The sequence below is a fragment of the Bubalus kerabau genome, chromosome 13, assembly GCF_029407905.1.
Source record: "Bubalus kerabau isolate K-KA32 ecotype Philippines breed swamp buffalo chromosome 13, PCC_UOA_SB_1v2, whole genome shotgun sequence".
In the NCBI taxonomy this organism is placed as follows: Eukaryota; Metazoa; Chordata; class Mammalia; order Artiodactyla; family Bovidae; genus Bubalus; species Bubalus kerabau.
In genome coordinates this window covers 71,314,071-71,329,863 of record NC_073636.1, presented here as the reverse complement: position 1 = coordinate 71,329,863, position 15,793 = coordinate 71,314,071, and the positions used below count along the sequence as shown (strand labels likewise).

Genomic DNA, 15,793 nt, shown 5'->3' with positions numbered 1-15,793 from the left:
AGGAAGGGAGAGGGTATATTCCAGGAACATGAAATGAAGGAGGTTCCAACCCTAAACAGACTGAAAGGGCCATCTTTAATTATGAGATGTGGGCAGAGACTTTGTGAAAAATATCCAGAGGAAAAGAGTCCAGATCAAGGGAGTAATATATCTGGCATGTACATGGAGGTCATGGAGTGAGTAGAGTGCGCATGGAGAAAAAGTAATAGAAGGTGTAGTTGGAAAAATAAAGGGGGCTGGACCAAATAGTGCCTTTTAAGCCATTATAAGGACTTTAGGCTTTTACTCTGAATGGGATAGAAAGCCACTGCAGAGCTTTGAGAAGATAAGTGATAATTTCCTGACGTTATTTTGAAAGACTGATTCTAGTTACTATTTGAAGAATGGAAACAAAGGAAAGAACATGTAAAAGTAGAGAAACCAGTTGAGAGGCCACGGCAGTAGCTCGGTGACTCACCTGGACTGTGGCAGCAGGGGTGGTGAGAAGTGGTTGCACTATGCATGTATTTTAAGAGCCAACAGACACATTATACATGGCAACTGAGGGAAACAGAGGAGTCGAGGGTAACTCCAGGGCTGTTATCTGAGACACTGGAAGAATGGAGTTGCCACCAGTGGAGATGGGAACCTGCAGGTGGAACAGTGAGGATAAGGAAGGAATGGGGAGTTGCTTTTTGAACTAAGCTGTCCAATAGATATCCTAGCGGAGATGGAAAGTGGGTAGCTAGATGTATGAGATAGGAATTTGGGAAAGAAGCCTGGACTTTGGAGAAAATCTGGGGAATCATTGACATAGAGATGATATGTGGCTGTTCAAAGTCAGTGAGTATAGACAGAGATGAGGACCAAGGACTCAGTCTCACAGAATTTCGACTGTAAGATGTTAAAGCACTTTTCCTGGACCAGGCATTGTACTGGTCTCTGGGAACTGAGGAGACAAGATAGAGTCTTTGCCTTATGGGGAAAGTGAAAGTTGTTCAGTCATGTCTGACTCTTTGTGACCCCATGGACTATACAAGCCATGGAACTCCCCAGGCCAGAATACTGGAGTGGGTAGCCTTTCCCTTTACTAGGGGATCTTCCCAACCCAGGGATCGAACCCAGGTCTCCCGCACTGCAGGCAGATTCTTTACCAGCTGAGCCACAAGGGAAGCCCAAGAATATTGGAGTGGGTAGCCTATCCCTTCTCCAGCAGATCTTGACCCAGGAATCAAACCGGGGTGTCCTGCATTGCAGGCAGATTCTTTACCAACTGAGCTCATAGAGCTTATTCTTAGAGATGGGCATATAAACTGACTAGTTCACTATTTAGTAAAATGCCACAATAGAGGCATCCTCAGAGCACTATCCAGTCCCGTCACTTCATGGAAAATAGATGGGGAAACAATGAACACAGTGTCAGACTTTATTTTCTTGGACTCCAAAATCACTGCAGATGGTGACTGCAGCCATGAAATTAAAAGACGCTTGCTCCTTGGAAGAAAAGCTATGACAACCCTAGACAGCATATTAAAAAGCAAAGACATTTATTAATTGACAAAGGTCTGTCTAGTCAAAGCTGTGGTTTTTCCAGTAGTCATGTATGGATGTGAGAGTTGGACCATAAAGAAAGCTGAGCACCAAAGAATTGATGCTTTTGAACTATGGTGTTGGAGAAGACTCTTGAGAGTCCCTTGGACTACAAGGAGATCAAACCAGTCAATCCAAAAGAAAATCATTCCTGAATATTCACTGAAAGGACTGATGCTAAAGCTGCAGCTTCAGTACTTTGGCCACTTGATATGAAGAACTGACTCACTGGAAAAGACCCTGATGCTGGGAAAGATTGAAGGCAGGAGGATAAGGGGATGACAGAGGATGAGATAGTTGAATGGCGTCACCGACTCGATGGATATGAGTTTGAGCAACCTCACAAAGAGTCACAAGGAGTTGGACATGACTGAGCGACTGAACTGAACGAAGTGCTATCAGAACCCGTGGAGGTGGCATGCATTGAGCCTAGCCTGAGAGGTTAGATGGCAGTGGCTTTCTGGAAGACATGAAGTCTAAGTCAAAGCTGAAGAAATAGGAGGGAGCATAGAGGGAGATGAGACTGGAATTGTTAAGCAGGCATGGGGTTGGGGCAAGGGGGTCTTGTCAGGCTGAGGAGTTTGAATTTTACTCCAGGAGTAATGGGGAGCTGCTGAAAAAAGCAGGATTTTTTAAGTTGGATTCACATTTTGGATGCAACTCTTTGTCATAGACCAGAGCAGGGGAACCAGAGACAGGTAGGCAGCTGGAACAGTAATTCAAGGAAAGTATGAAGTTGCTTGAACCAGGAGACTGGGCCCTGAGCCCAGACAAGCCCACACACATTCTTTCACATAGAGCCATAAAATCATCTTGTTCTCTTGAGCATGTAAACTTGAATATATATTTTAAGTTCAGTGACTTGAAATAATGCATGAACGGTCCTGAACTGAGAGTCAGAATGCCTAGGTTCAAGTCCTGTCTCTTTCGTTAAGTATCTGGGTGACCTTGGGCCAGTTACTCCTCCTCTCCGGGCCTCCCTTTTCATATTTATGCAATGAGAGTGAAGGCATTGGTCAAAGGGATCCAAAGAATGTTCTGTCCATTTAGAGTTGGGAGTCTCAGTAGGAACCAGTTGTCCAGGCCAGGTGGCTCCTCCATCCTACCCGTATCTCCACTAGACTTCACTCTCTGGGGCTCCCACCCTGCTAGTTATGTCTCAAGCCTTAGCTACCATGACTGACCGGAGGGCCTTGTGTTCCTAAGTACTCAAGGAGGCCTAAGGCAAATTAACTGCACTTCCCATACAGATCTGAGTCTTAGAAGAAGCTTCCAACATTGACTGCATGTTAGAATTACCCAGGGAAGTTTTAAGAACACCAACACCCAGGCCATCTTTCAGACTAATTACATCAGAATCTCTGAAAGTGGGATCCAGGGATCAATATTTTCTAAGCTTTCCAGATGACTCTAATGTACTTTCAAGGTAGAGTCGCTGGTCTCAGGAGACCCATGGAGTCCCCAGCACTTGCCTTGCTTTTGCCCACAGACCCCTGCCCTCACCTGCAGAACTGACTATGGAAGCATGTGGTGAGCCCTCAGATCGTTGCCTATAGAAGCATGTGGTGAGCCCTCAGATCTACCCTGCTGTTGGAACACAGCCACATTAAAGTCAAGGGGCTTCTGCACATGATCTTGGATCTCAGAGTCTTCCTTCCTCCCCTTCCTATCACCCCCAGCCCAAATTCCCCCAGATTCCCCCAGTTATAAAACAGAAACCCTAAGCATACCATCAAATGTTAACAGATGTTGACTGGAGAGTTAGGTTTGTCTGTGAGTCCTAGAACCCCAGCCACCATCAGGGTCAGCTGAATATCAAGTTTGGGAAGGATGCTGGGAAAGAAGATGCGGTGACTTTGTGATGGAGAGAAGGAAGAGAATTGTGTTAATCCCAGTCCAATCCAGGCAGCCTGTTGTCATAATGAATAGAACAAGCCCAGTAGGGAAACCAGAAGGTATCTGGTTATTACAGCTCCATTAAGACTATTTAAGGCAACAAGGAACAGCTGTGAGGCATATGATACAGCCTAATGAAGAGCAAACATTTGTTCATCTTCCAGCTCTGGGCACGCTGTGTGTGTGGCTTGTGTGTGGTGAGGCCAGTGGCCAGTGTTGCCATCTTTGTTAGTCGTCTGTGGGTGGTGTTGGGCGGGCAGCTTTGATGGAGTGTAACCATGGAGAAAGATGCTTCAAATCACCCCCAGGTGCCCTCTGCTCTGCTCAGAGCCACCCAAGCAGAGACAGAGCTGACCTTCTGCTTCTACAGCTTTTTTTTTTTTTTTCTCCCTTCACTTGGTAAGAGAGTCACAAAACATCCCACTGTAGGTAACCTCTGGGTTCTGGTCCAGCTCTTCAATTTGCAAATGAGTGATTCTAGGGTAAGGACACAGGGAATTAGTGGCAGAAGCCCAAATCATCAAAGGGAATACCATGCTTGCTCTCCAGCTCTGGAAACTCAATGACCAAAATACAAAGACCTGATTCCACCTGCTTATTTCAGTCCACGTTCCATGGATTAAAATAAGGAGAAAGTGGGCCATTTCCAAAGGTGCCCCAAACACATTATGTGGTTTGAGACTTGTAAGTTTTCCCTATTAAGAAAGGGCTTATGTGCAAGAGACTGTTAACTGAAACTTTTCCTTTGAGCTTATTTTTATTTTTCCACTTGGTATTCTGTTTACAACATAGCAAATAGATATTTTCTATTTAATTGGAACCCTCCCCAATCAAAGGAGTAATTTTGAGGTGCTACGATAGAAAACTATCTCAACTGAGAATCAATCCCTGGTTCTCAATTTGCCCCTGACACGATGGGTAGACTTGTGTGAGACTCTTCCATCTCTGGGTCCATGTTTCATCTTCTGTGAAATGTTTGATTATATATCATGGACTCCTGAAGCCTGATGATACATGCTTATGCTTCATTTGGCCAGAAACATTTATTGAGTACCTACTGAGTACCTTACACTGAGTAGAGTACTGGGCATAGTTAGAAAGAAAAAAAGCGGTGAAGACCCTACTTTAAAGGAAGCACATGGTCTTACCACACCATGTAATTATATAAAAGAACTCTAGTTAGCATCCTTTGAGAAAGGGCAGTCCAGGGTGAAAGCAGGTTTTGTTGTTTAGTTTTGCTTTTTGTCAGTTAATACTTCAAGAACAATCAGAAATTTTCTAAAAGATGAGACACTGAGTTGAGGAAAAGAAGAAGGCTGGGTTGAGAAAAAGCATGCGTGACAGAGCAAACCACACATTTAGGGGCCAGAAACAAAGGGATTGAAATACTGCAAGTCACCTCTTACATGGGAAACAAAGATGCCTGTCTAGGAAATGAGAAAACTCAAAATGAAACTAGTTGGGGAGATAAACAGGAAGTTTTCACAGTTTTTCTGAACAGAATTAACCAAAAAAAAAAAAAAATAACTAACATGGCCTTTGCCAGTTCACCCCTTAATTCGCTGCTGCTGCTAAGTCACTTCAGTCGTGTCCGACTCTGTGCAACCCCATAGACAGCAGCCCACCAAGCTTCCCCGTCACTGGGATTCTCCAGGTAAGAACACTGGAGTGGGTTGCCATTTCCTTCTCCAATGCATGAAAGTAAAAAGTGAAATTCTAGTTGATCTCAAGTTTAGGGGAGAGCTGTTGACACAGAGACACCCTCCCAAAAGCTCACATGTGAAGATGGAGAAAATGTGTGGACAGGGCCAACAGGTTATAGCTTGGGATGGGATGCAGGGGTCTCCCAGATCACAGACTCAGGGATGGGAGGAATAGAGGTATCCTAGTATGAGCTTTCCCAGCAAACCACAGGCCTCTTGGAGGTAAAGCCAGCATCTTGCTCTTCTCTCTTCTCTGAAACATCTGGAAAATAGTATAGTAATACCAGATATTAATGTAATTGATTTGCAAAGTACTGATGAAAACAATTTATGAATAAGAATAGTTCCATCCAGAACTTCCCTGGTGGTCCAGTGGTTAAGAATCTGCCTGCCAATGTAGGGGAGACAGGTTCCATTCCTGATCCAGGAAGATCCCACATGCCACAAGGCAACTTAAGCCTGTGCACGGAACTGCTGAGCCCGCACTCTAGACCCACGAGCTGCACCTGCTGAGCTCGCGCACCCTGGACCCCATGCTCAGCCACATAAGAAGCCCGAGATGGCTGGATGGCATCACCGACTCAACAGACATGAGTTTGAGTAAACTCAGGGAGTTCGCGATGGTCAGGGAGGCCTGGTGTGCTGCAGTCCATGGGGTCGCAAAGTGTCAGACACGGCTGAGCAACTGAACTGAGCTGAACTGAACACCACAAGTAAAGAGTATACCTCAGTCACCTCAGCTAGAGGTACCCAGCATGCAGCAACAGAGACCAGCACAGCCAAAAAAAAAAATATATATATATATATATATATATATATATTTTTTTTAAGAAAAGAATAGTTCCATTCAGAAAGTTAAAAAGCAGTATTTTTTAAAGAAACCGACACAGAAAGACCCTTATTCCATGGGCTATCTCTGTAGGTGTGTCGAGTGTCTTTAGGGTCAGTCTTCCCCAGGAATTTGCTGTTTCCATCTACCTTCCTGCCCAAAGCAGTGGTCCTTTTTTATTTATATGTATGATTTTATTTATGTATTTGTGTGTGACTTTGCTGGGTCTTCCTTACTGCGTGGGCTTTGCTCTAGTAGCGAGCAGGGGCTCCTCTTCATTGTCATGCACAGGCTTCTTATCACTGTGGCTTCTTTTGCTGCAGAACCCAGACTCTAGGGCACCTGGGCTTCAGTTGTTTTGGTTCCCAGGTTCTAGAGCACAGGCTCAGTAGTTGTGGTACACAGGCTTAGTTTCTCTATGGCGTATGGGATCATCCCAGACCAGGGATCAAACCCATGTCTCCTGCACTGGCAGGCAGATTCTTTATGACCAAGCCCCCAGAACAGTGGTTCTTAAACGGTGCTATGTGTCAGAACCACCTGGAGTTAGTAAAGAACACTGAGACACTGGTTCCCTGATGCAGGACAGGGTGCAGGCCTCTGCATTCTACCCAATTCTCTAGACTATCTGGATCCCTACCAAAGTGTGAGAACCACTGACCTAAAATTTGTCATTTAAAGGAAATCGTGTCGCTTTTAATGGGGCCTTTTAAAGAGAGCTCTGTGACTCTCTATGCAGACACACGTTCAACTCTTCTGCTTGTTCCAAGCTTCTGTCACAGACAAATACCCCCATCTTGCTGCCATCTGATTTTCAACTCAGCATCTCCTGCCGAACTCATAAATTACCGTCTACTTAGTGACACGGCACACAATAATATTTGCTCTCCTGATGCCACTCTGAGCAGACGTCATTAGTCATCCTCCCCTGCCTTCTCTGTCCACATTTATAATCTCTGAGGTGTGCTCTTTTCAGCAGAGGAGGAGGCATTTGTTGAAAGCATGGCCTCTGCCAGGGCCACTGCTAACTCAAAGAGCACCTTAGAGTGAAATAGCAAAAAATACACCTGTCTCAAGATACTTGACTTTATCACCTTCCGGAAAATGTTCATAATATGTACAGAAATCTCTCATGCCTACCAGATGCATGGTGTTCACTTAGGTGTGATGATTTTGAGTTATGTACAACCTGTACAACCATCCGTGATGTCTCTTGCCATCTATCAGCTAACCATGGTCTTCAGTAAACATGGGTATTTATCAAACTCTTGGACCACAGTTGAGACCAGACCTTAGGCTTCCAATGACCGATGAAACTCCTTCTCACTCCCTGAATATGTGTCTTGCCTGTACCTAGGGTGACCAACTTGTCCCAGTTTGTTTGGGGTGGTCCCTGGTTTTTTTTATTTTTGCTTTTATTTATTTTTTTCCAAACTTTTTATTTTGTGTTGGGGTATAGCCAATTAGCACTGTTGTGATGGTTTCAAGTGAACAGCAAAGGGACTCAGCCATCCATATACATGTATCCATTCTCCCCCAAATTCCCCTGCCATCCAGGCTGCCACATAACGCTGAGTAGAGTTCCATGCGCTGTACAACAGATCCTCATTGGTTATCCATTTTAAATATAGCAGTGTGCATGTGACCTCAGGATGGTCCCGGTTTTAAACAAAAGTCCTGCATCCTGGGAACCCCTTTCGTCTGAGGCAAACCAGGAAGGATGTTCAGGGAGCCCCCTGTCTTTGATTTGGTGACAATAAACTGTATGTTTCTGCTCAGTAGGAAGCAGGAGAATGAATTCTGGGAGTGAGCCCAGGAGGCTTGATAGCTTATCCTTGGGGCGGAAGAGTCTGAATACCTGTCATGTGCCAGCTACCTGTGAGCACTATCTCTGGTCGTCACTAATCATCATAAAACTCCAGGGGTGTATTATGTTTAATTTATTAATACATGCTACAATATTTATTGGAGGGATGCAGTGTGTACAGTTCTATGAGTTTAAACAAATGCATGGAGTCATGTAAACACCCAAACAATCAGGATACAGAAGAGTTCCATCAGCAAAAGATTCCCGTGCTGCCCCTGTGTAGTCAACTCCTCCCCTCTGCCCCTCACCTGAAGGTTTCATTATTGACTTGTCAGAAAAGTTCATTGAGACTTGGAGTGGTGAAATGATTGGCAGTAAAAATATGCAAACACTCTAGTCTGTCTGCCTTTTGCAAAGCTCTGCCTGTCCCTGTCTCATATGCATGGCAAGAGATTTTTTTTTCACGCTATACATGAGGGAAAGACCCAGGTAAGATGGTTCCTCCTTGGTGAAGACTGTCCAGGGTCTTCCCTGCACCAGAAGAGTGGAATAATGGGGAGAGTCATGGGATCTCCTGCCCAGGGAAAACCTGGCAGGGTGGGCTTATCCTGGAGGAAGCAAGCCCTCAGCTGTGCCCTGGAATGTCAGGCAGGAACCGCCTGGTCAGCAGTGCCTGGCCCTGGTTTTGCTGCATGCCAGGGCATATCATACCCAATTATCTCCAGGGTTATAGCCAGGCTGAAGGGAGTAAGGAGGGCATCGTAGCTGTAACAGAATCTGCTACGGTTAGTGGATGAACAGGTGAAAGGAATGGATCAGGGCACTCAGCTGTGGATCGGAAGTGAGCTGCTCTTGGAAGCCCTGTGTCCTGATGTCTCACTGCTGGGGGCCTAACTCAAGGAGGCTTGAGAGAATGTCCAAAAAAGGGTGGCAAGTTTCAGAAAAGACTTTCATATTTCAATAGGACCAAGCCAATAGGTAGGAAGAGGAATCAGCCAGGCAAGCATGAGGGCCAATTCTCAGTTCTAACAGGAAATTGAAGTGTGAATGGGGGAAACCATGGTAGCTTATAGAGTGCTATGATTCAGCAGAGTGGGGCAGTAGAAGCCTGAGACATGTGGTCAGGGGATCCGAGCTCCCACTGGCTCCAGAGGACCTCAGCTCCATGACTGGGAGGGATGGTGAGTGGGTGGGTGGGTGGAATGCAACCAAAAGAAGAGTTGATCTGGGACAAGTAATAGGTGATAATCTTATCCTGCAGTCTATGAAGCCTGTCAAGAAGGATAAAGGGAGGGTTCAAGAGGCAAGTGCTCTTAGCCACTTGTCATGATGCTGGTACTGGTTAGCCTCCCTATTTAAAAAAAAAAAAAAAAATGTCCAAAGTATCCCCATTGACTTAAAATATCTCGTATCTTTGGCCGTGGTTCACAAGACCTCAACTGAGCAACACACCATCCTCATTATATGTCACTTACGTTCTCTCAACTCTGGAGAGCCTCCCTTCAAGTTCCAGAACACACCAACCTCATTCCATCTCAGGGCCACTGTACCCACTGTCATTCTGGAACATTCTTCCCCCAGCTCTTGTCACGGCTGGCTTCTGCTTATCATCTATTTTTCAGCTCAACTGTGAGACCTACTGGAGTTGAACAATCTAGACTTAGGAACTGTGGGACATCTCAGGAAGAGGATGTCAGAAAGGACTTCTAGGACATGGGCTGTGTTAGGCGATGTGGGGCTTTGTTCTATTGGACACCATCAGGAAGTGGTAGGATTGGGTACCTTAGTAAATCTTATTAGAAGAGGCACAAGCTTGAGGCTAAAGCTGGAATTGGCACAAGGAGCAGCAGTCACTCATAGGAGCCAGGATAGGGGTGGGTTTTGGCGTGGACAGTATTCCTGCCTTTGTTTATGTTAGAATAGGCTTTATTGGTAGCTCAGATGGTAAAGAATCCATCTGTAGTACTGAAGACCTTGGTTCAATCCCCAAGTCAGGAAGATCCCCTGGAGAAGGGAACGGTTACCCACTCTAGTATTCTTGCCTGGAGAATTCCATGGAGAGAGGAGCCTATTGGGCTACAATCCATGAGGTCAGAAAGAGTCGGACACAACTGAGCAACCAAGCGTAACCACAGAGTGGTCATGTTTTTGCCTTGCTCCATCTGGGTCTCAGAGTTGCCGTGTCTGATGTTGGCATTCAGGGAAATTATGTTCAGCAGGAAAGCACCAAGGTCCAGCTGGGAGTGCCAGGCCAGCTCCCAGAAGTCAGGGGCTGTGCTTTTCCTTCTCAAATGTCACTTTTTCAGAGTCCTGCCCGATTCAGCCAGCCTAACTTGGTCCCTTATCCTGAGCCACTGTCTATCCCAGGACTTTGTTTGCTGCCTTTGTAGCACTTGTCATAAGTAAGAATTATCTTGTTCATTGTTTGCACCTTCATACAACTAGACAAAAAGCCCGTGAGATCTCATCTGCCATGTCCATTTTTATTATTTCTGGGACCTAGCACAGTCCTGGCACTCAGATTGTCACCAGGAAAGAAAGGAAAGAAGAAGGGGTAAAGAGAAGGTGAGCTCACCTGATATGTATTCTTGGGTCAGTCATTTCCTGTTTCCGGACCTCACTGTGCTGATCTGAATCCTTTTGAGGATTCAGTGGTTGCTACAGCTGCCTCCAGAGAGGCAGGCATCCCCAAATGTACCTTGTAGGACTGAAAAAACCTGACCGCCTGAGAAAAGCAACACCAGAGGAGTTGGAAGCATTTCCACACTCAAGGAAAAGTGTAAAAATAGAGCTCAGCACTCTCAGGAGAAGTGGGTGAGAAAAGGAAAGTGGAGATTGATAATGGATGAATGTAATGAGATGGCAATTTTGGTTTCAAAAGAATGTGATTAGCTCCTAATGACTGCCACCATTCCCTGGTCAATCTACTGTAACTAGCCACTAATGCAAAAATAATGCCCCTCAGCTGGCTCACTTTGAAGATGGAGAGGAGTCTCCCTTTCATACTTTCACCCCCTTGTGTTTTTTCCCTTCCTAAGATTATCCCCTATTAGACTATAGCTCCCTAAAAATGGAAATGGATGTGTGATCAAAGTCTGCAATTTAAGGAGTCATAACCACTCCCTCCTGGACAGCTCCGCGGTGTTTCCTCTCTGCCTTTGTCAACATCATCCCAGCCCCCGGGCCCACCCATTCTCCTTCATCCACCCCACCCCCCACCCCCCAACCAGGGGGACACAGACGCTCCCAGAGCTGTGCCAGCAGTCTCTGTGGTCTCTACGGAGAAGTGCCACTCAGCACAACTCATCAGGACCATTTAGGGTTTTTCAGAGGAGATCGCCACACTGGGTTTATCCTGAAGAGCATGGCCTGGATAAGGACTGCCAAACTATGCCATCCTGGGCCCCAGATGGACATATGCCTGTGTTCACCCAGGGGGTGGACGGGGACATTCATTAACCTCTGCAATGTCACAGTGCAGAGGGAGCATTCAAGGGGCCCCATGGATCAGGGCAAAGGCAAGGTACATGGAAACAGGGTAAATGAAAAGCCCCAGTGGGTCTGTCCAAAGGTGAAGCAAAAAGCTTTTGTGTGTAGTGAGCTCTCCATCACTGAGGGCATCCAAATAGCAGATGTTAGGGATCATTTTATCAGCTGCCTGGAAGCCCATTGTAGGAAGGAGCACAGACAACTTATTTTAAAGGTCACCTCCAGTTCTCAGATTCCAGGATCTTTGCCTTCTGTCTGCACAGCATCCACCTCACCCACTATTTTTTTTCATCTATCCATCCATTCATTTATTCAAAGGGGGTGATTCAAGCACATATGAAATACAAAGCATTGGTTTATGAAGATACCATCGTGAATAAGATGCTACCACTTATCTAGAGTAAGTTACCTAGATAAGATATTCAAATCATCAGATGTAAACAGTCCGTATAATAACAGAAGTAACTGACTAGCTGGGACACAGTGGCATGGTGGGAAGGTAAGCAAGGAAGGTTTCACAAAAGAGAAGGTGCTTGAACCAGGTTTGGAAGGATATGTAAGAGTTTTACCAGGCAGACTCGGGTGGGAGAAAATTTCAAACAGAGGGAACAGCATGTATCTAGTCAGTCTCAGAAGTTTATAACACCTGAAATTGTGGCATTGTATTTAGTTGCTAATCATTGATATATTGATTTAAAGGTAAGTAATGATATTGGATGGGCAGACGGGGTGAAATCATTAAGGACCTTGTGTTTAAAAGTTTGGAATTTATCCTGAAGACAGTGACAGGGGGAAAAACTGTGTCCTATTCACAGTTTAGAAAGATTTCTCTGATTATACAGGAGAATGAACTGGAAGAGGCAAAACCAAGGCCAGAGGAGACTTGCACCAGGTAAATTCACTATTTGCAAGAATCATGGCCACACATTAGAATCACTCGGGGAGTTTTAAATACTACTGGCGTCTGTGTCCCTTAGACACTGATTTAGTGGTCTGGGGTAGGGCCACAGCTAAAGCTTCCACAGACAATTCTAATGTTCAGCCATTACGAAACCTTAAGCTAACTGTAACTTGAGCCCTGGCACATAATAGGTGGCCAGCAGATTTTTATTTTTCCAAAAAAAAAAAAAAAAAGTATGAAAACATTCACAGGGTGGTCTTCTTGGTTTCACGCCACTTTGGGTGGATGTAATTAATTAGATAAACATCAGGAAGTCCATTACTACGACTGAGACCAACACACCCAACCCCTACAAAGACCCAGGAATATAGAGGCCTGGCAAGTTGCCTGAAAGAGCTGGGATGAGAGGATAAGGCCAAGGCTGGAATCTGGCTTCTGAAGAGTTCCATGCAAAAGCAGGAACCATTTGCATTCTACAGGTGGCCTGTGCTGGTGATGACAGGGATGCAGGGTGATGGTCAATTACAATGAGGAGTAAGCAGAGGCTGAAGAGAAGGAAAAGGAGACGCAAGTCCTCCACTTGCAGAATGAGCACTCTCTTATCTCCCTAGCACTTTTTTCACACGCAGATTTAGCGTAGAGCCTCATGCCTGTTTGCTTCTCCAGGGTACAAGTCGAAGGGTTTCTGACACCCAGAGAACTACATTCTGATCAAGTAATAGCTGGGAAGGTGCCCTGTTATCCCAGTCTAAAACCCTGGGCAAAACTAAGTTGGAGAACATGGCTTAGCCCAGGCAAGCACCTGTCACCCCATCTCCATTCACTCTGGAATGGCTTGGTAACAGAATGGACACCCATTCTATCTACCCAGCCACCGCCTAGCTGAGGAACATGATCATGCTTCTAGAATAAAGCTCAGTAAACTATAGCCACAGGCTGAATCCAGCCCAGCACTTGTGTTTGTAAATCAGGTTTTAGTGGAACACAGCCACGCCCCTGTGTCTGCACTATGCCTACAACTGCGTTCACTTTCGCTCTACAACACTGGAGTTGAGTTTGAGTCGTTGGAACAGAGACTCCCTGACTTACCAATCCCATACGGCCTATTATCTGACCCGCTATAGAAAAAGCTTGCCAACTCCTGCACCACGAAAAGACCCACCTAGGCTGGCTTGAAATAGACATAAGAGACTGGAAGCGGAAAAGGGGGCATCCTGAATGGTCTGGGCTTGGAAGAGATAGTGGTCCTGCCTGCCTGTAAAACATCACCTGCTGAATGGCTGAATTTCTGACCAATCGGGTCACAGACTCCTCCTTGCTCAGAATGTAGACCTGGTAAGAAATAGGTAGGCACAGTGAATGCTGGTGTATTCAGATGGCTGGGAGCTCCTCTCTCCTGCCCTGCTGACAGGGAGCTGTGTAGCCTGAAGAGGTGACAAATCCAGTCTCAGAAGCAGTGCAGGGGCCAACTGAGCGGGACAGCTAACTTGTTCTTCCAGAGGCAGGAGAGAAGGGCAGTAATCAAGAGGTGGTCTGACATTCACACTTCTGAAACTGCTCCCGCTCCCTGAAACGCCCCTCTTTCTTCTGTGTGAAATAAGTGGCTGCTCCTTCCCCAGTGTTTCCGTGATACTTGGCTGGTAACTCTCTTAAGTCACTTCACACGGTTCATTCCTTGTCTGTCTTCTCTCTCTCTCTTTCTCTTTTTAATTAATTAATTTATGTATTTATTTTTGCTTGCACTGGGTCTTCATTGCTGCACGAGGGTTTTCTCTAGTTGCAGCAAGCAGGGGCTCCTTTCTGGTTGTGGTGCACGAGCTCCTCGTTGCCGCGGCATCTCTTGATACAGGGCACACGCTCCAGAGCACAGGCTCAGTAGTTGTGGTATACAGGCTTAGTTGCCCTGTGGCATGTGGAATCTTCCCAGACCAGAGATAAAACCCATGTCCCTTATGTTGGCAGGGAGATTCTTAGCCACTGGGCCACCAGGGATGTCCCTATTTTCTCTTAAACTGATGAGTCTCATCTCTTCCTTCCTTCTTACTCTGACCTTCTGTATCCAACTTCCTAGTCAGAATCTCAGGTTGGATGTTGACTAATCATCTCAAACTTGGCTGCTGCTGCCACTGTTCTTATTATTTTGAACATGTTCAGAAGCGAGTGCTAGGCATGGTTCTAAGTACTTATATACCCAGAACAACACTTAATTCCTGCTTCCCCATCTGTTTCTTCTCCATTTCAGTAAAAGATGTCTCTCCACTCAGTTCTGCCAACCCACAGCCTGTAAGTCAGCCTTCACCTGTCTCTCTCCATCATAACCCATGTCTGAAGTAGACGTGTTGGTGCCCTGCTTGCCTCCCCCCACTCCCTGCTCCCGTGTATGCCTATCCAGTGCCCGCCTCCTGTGTCTTTATGCCTCAGGACTTTCTCAAGACAAAAAGCGTACGCACACCTTGCCTACTGCGCATGACAGAAGCGCCAAGGGATTTCCTAAGAGCTGACCTCAACAGTGACTTATGGGAACCGGTGGATGAACACCCCAACTTCCTTCTCCCTCTAGGAGGACAACTCTGAGGCATGAGATGGGCCCATGAGATTAAGCCCAATTGCCGTGGTTACTTGTTCATGGATCTACCCTCTATTGATTTTCTTCCGTTGACTGTCTGACTCTTCCCCCAGCTGCCCCACTGTGTTCCTTAGGCTTACCTCCCAAATAAATCTTATACTAGAATCCTTGTTTCTGAGTCTGCCTCTGGGGGGAAATGAAAACCTGCAATATCCAACTGAAAATCCTAAAATGAATCCCTTCTCACTGCATCCGCTGCTCAGCACCTTGGTCCAGGGTACCGTCCTCTCTTGCCTGCACTGCTGCAAAACCTTCCTAACTGATCTCCCTGGCTCCTCCCTGGGCCTCCTAGAGTCTGCGTTCCATACACAAGCCACAATATGCTTTATGAAACAGATAGCAGATCAGCTAACTTCCCTGCCCAAAACCCTCCAGTGGTTTCTCATCACACCCAGAATAGCACTCAGCTTGTTACCAGCAACCACAATGCCTCATGGAGCCTGAACTCGTCCCGCCGCTCCAGATGGCTTTCGTCACTGCTTTGTCCACCTCATCCTTGACTTCGGTTACCATCTTTGCATCCGCTGTTCTCTCTGCCTGGACCACTTCCCACTTCTCTTGGCATAACTGCCTTTTTCATATCAGGAAGGAATTAGTTTAAATGTCACCTTCTCAGAGAAGCCATTCCAGACTGTGCAATCTGAAATAATTCTCATTCCCCCATCACTGAACCTCTACCCTGCTTTATTTTCTTCATAGCAGTTCTACTATTTAAAATTATATATGTTTTCTTGTTCCTTTGCTATGTCTCCCAGTCAACTGGAAGCTCAAAAGAGGCTCTGTCTATTTCTTTGTATTCTGAGTACCTAGAATAGCACCCAACACATGTTAGGGATTCAGATACTCATCAAGTGGATGAATAAGCAAATGACTCTCCTCCTGGACCAGATTTGATCTCATCTCACACACAAAAGATATCAATAACATTTGAGTCAGCGAACAGGTGAATAAGTCAAGAGGGGCCAAGTCTGTA

The 15,793-nt window shown here is 45.9% G+C and overlaps 1 protein-coding gene across 2 annotated transcripts in view; it reads left to right on the top strand.

The window, feature by feature from the left end:
• PTPRT (protein tyrosine phosphatase receptor type T) overlaps nt 1–15,793 on the top strand; it is a 1,142,536-nt gene that overhangs the window by 1,063,013 nt on the left and 63,730 nt on the right. The gene's annotated exons all lie outside the window — the stretch shown is intronic.